The sequence below is a fragment of the Saccostrea cucullata genome, unplaced genomic scaffold (assembly GCF_032062105.1).
Source record: "Saccostrea cucullata isolate Sc308-1 unplaced genomic scaffold, CSIRO_AGI_Scuc_v1 ctg1853, whole genome shotgun sequence".
Classification (NCBI taxonomy): Eukaryota; Metazoa; Mollusca; class Bivalvia; order Ostreida; family Ostreidae; genus Saccostrea; species Saccostrea cuccullata.
Window position 1 is genome coordinate 63,691 of NW_026918342.1, and position 3,370 is coordinate 67,060.

Below are 3,370 nucleotides of genomic sequence, written 5' to 3' on the forward strand. Positions count from 1 at the left end.
CTAGTTAAAGTAGTATATAGTTTCATCTGTTAAACCAGTGGCCTCAATTTTATATAGAGGTTCAGTTTTCAATGCTTGATTTTACTAGTTCTTTGGTATTTGTGAGTCTAGACACTATTTATTATAACAAGCAAAAGAAACCATCAAACAAGATTAGATAATTATACAAAAATTAATGTATTTTTTACCTAAATTTCAATATTAAAAATTTAGACATTTGCATGTTTAAGGCATAATACCATAATTTTATGTTTTGTTATAAATCAGGGGGAGAGAAGACCTACCTATGGATCTCCTTAGGGGTCGTTGCCGCTGTAGCTGTTCTTACAACAATACTTGTTATAACATGCAAGTTACGGTAATTATCGATAGTAATCATCGTAATTTACCAGATCATCAGTTTTTTTTCTTGTTAGAGACAGATTTGAAAGAATGGAGACAACATTCCGTGGATTTGGCAAGAATATGGGTACACAAGTCATGGAAAGTTAAAAAAGGGGAAAAAATCATTGATATTTATGATTTTAATGATACATTGAATTACTGTAACATAGGGAAAATTACTTTTCTTGAGATGTTTTATGATTTCTTTTCCTAAAATATGCAAATAATTAATAAATATGCGCTTTTTATTTGGACAAATGTAAAAGAAATCTACGATAAAAATCCAAATACCAATTCTTTTAGAAGCGCAGGTACCATATCATAATAGCATGTTAATAAAAAATAAACACATCACATTTAAAGGGTATGTCGTTAAAAAATCAACTTTTTTCGCACTAGTAAACAATCGCCCGCATCCAGTAATTCATGTGAGAGAGGAGCAGCGACAAACCAAAGAGTCGCAAATCAGTATCCCTATGACGTCACCAACGGCCATCATGGCGGTCAATCTAATAACTTTAGTCCCCACGTCATGAAACCAGCTTTCAATCCACAGACAGCAAATGCGTCTGATGAGGGCGCTTCTAGTAAGTTATAATGTTATATACATTCGTATTCCTGATAAAACATGAACATGCCAGTACTCGGCGGTATATTAGGATATGTCTCCGTTATATATCATATGCATTATGCAATATGCAGATTGTGACTCTAGAAAATATAGAAGCCTGTTTTACAAATTAAGGAACCTACAACTAAGATAAAAGAAAATTGAAGCTGATTGTAAAATTTTGCAATGTTAATTACTAGTATTCTGTTTAATATTGCTAGGATAAAAATATATTAAGAATTCTTTTAAAAAGGTTCAAATCGATTTTCAAATTAATGTAAATTTGAAATTATTTAGCAGAATTGAAGAGTAAAATTTTGGTCTAAATAAATCGTTCTTTTGTAAAACTGGTCTCAGGTCTCTTTGATAGTATTATATGGTTGTGCTGCAAATCTTTTGACAGTGTTATATACTATATGGCATTCTATGACATTGTTTTATGATTGTATTGCAAGTCATGTGACAGTGTAATATATAGCAGTGCTATTTACCGGTAGCTGTGCTTTAAGTCATGTGAAAGAATATTCTTGACTGTTGTTATTCATGTGACAATGATTTTAGGGTGTTTTGCTGATTGTACGTCTGACAGTATACTGTAGTACTCACATGGTATGAATGTATTGTAGGGTATGTTCCAGTGTCTGCTCTTTATACATGTAATAATATGCAGAAGAATACCGGAAGATTTCATTGAAGATATATAAAAAACAACAGAGATCTGGTTACTTCCAACAACAAATATAGCATTGATAGAAACATCCAACAACAAATATAGCATTGATGGAAACATTAAACATGTCAAAAGAGAGGTCTTCATGGAGATGTAGAATATCAAGAGTGTTTTTAAAACATATTAAATTTTTTTTTAAAGTTCTCAATGAATTGTGAAGAAGTAACTAAATATTTCTGGCATATTAATACATTTAACAGAGGGAGAGAGAGAGAGAGAGAAAGAGAGAGAGAGAGAGAGAGAGAGTTTTGAATTTGAAATGTATACAGTAGTGCATGAGTTCATTTGTCATTTATAGCTCACCTGAGCCGAAGACTTGAGGGAGCTTTTCCGATCAAAATTTTTCTGTTGTCTGTTGTAGTTATCGTCATCATAAACTTTTCACATTTGAACTTCTTCTCAAGAACTACTGGGCCGATTTCAAACAACTTTGGTGCATGTACAAAGTATCCTTGGTGAAGATGAATTATGGTGGATCAGAGTTTTACAGAAATGGAAGAAAAAATCTTGCCAAGAAAATATATGTTCAGTCAAATTGGCATGTAAGCATCCTCATGTAACGAATATTTGTTCAAATAATGACCCCTTGAGGTAGGAAAGGGAACAGTAGGGGATCAAAGTTTTACGAAGTAATTTATAAGAAGAAAATCTTTAAAAAATTCTTTAGAAATCTTTTTTTTAAGAACAGGACAGTTATATGCTAATGTGATATGGAGGCATCCTCGAGTAGTATAAAATTTCAACCCCCACCAACAACACCCCGTCCCCTTATGTATTTGTGCTTTTTTCCTATCAAATGCCCTTAGGTGGGCGATGTGGCCCATAGGCCTCTTGATTATATTTTTATTGAACAATGTACAATTAAGTCTTAGACTTTGTGTAAATGCTTATTGCTGTAATTTTTGTTTGCATAATACAGTGTAAATATAAAGAATGTATTCCTGATAACAAAGATTTTACCTGTAGGAGAGAATAATTTTCTGTCAGGTGTAAAATTCAGTGTTCTTTAGGTGTTTTCTATTGTATATTTATCTAATTTTTTATTTTCAAATTTTTATTTTGACCTTCATTTGCAATTCCTGTCCTAGGGGTAAAATTCGTAAAATAAGAAAAAAAAATCTATTAAAAAAAGCGAAAACCTATTTCTATTACACTAGTTTTAAATTCTTATGACAAATGAACTAATAGAGGGATCTCCACACTTGAACATTTAATCATGGAGGCAGCTGCGCAAAGGCGAAATGTGACCGTAAAAAACGAAAGGATGTTAGACTTCCTAATCTTCTTGAATCAATGATTCGTTTTACAATTTTTAAACTTAACCTCTGCAACAAATGTTGAAATAACCATAAATTTTTAAAGCTAAAAAATAATAATTAAATTGAGATAAAACATGAAAAAAGCATTCTGTATCTTACTTCACATATGTACCAAAATTTGCCAAAAACTGTATAATAACCTTTTAAAGGAATTTAAAAAACCATTTGACACAGTAACCTTGACAATATTATTCAGAAACTAATTGTTATTAGGTTTCTTTTCCTATATTTTTTTTGTTTCTTTTTTTCCTACCGATTTTGTACACGCGATTTCTCGTAAACGACTCGATCGATTTTCATGAAACTTTTAGGTCTGGTAGAGAATCA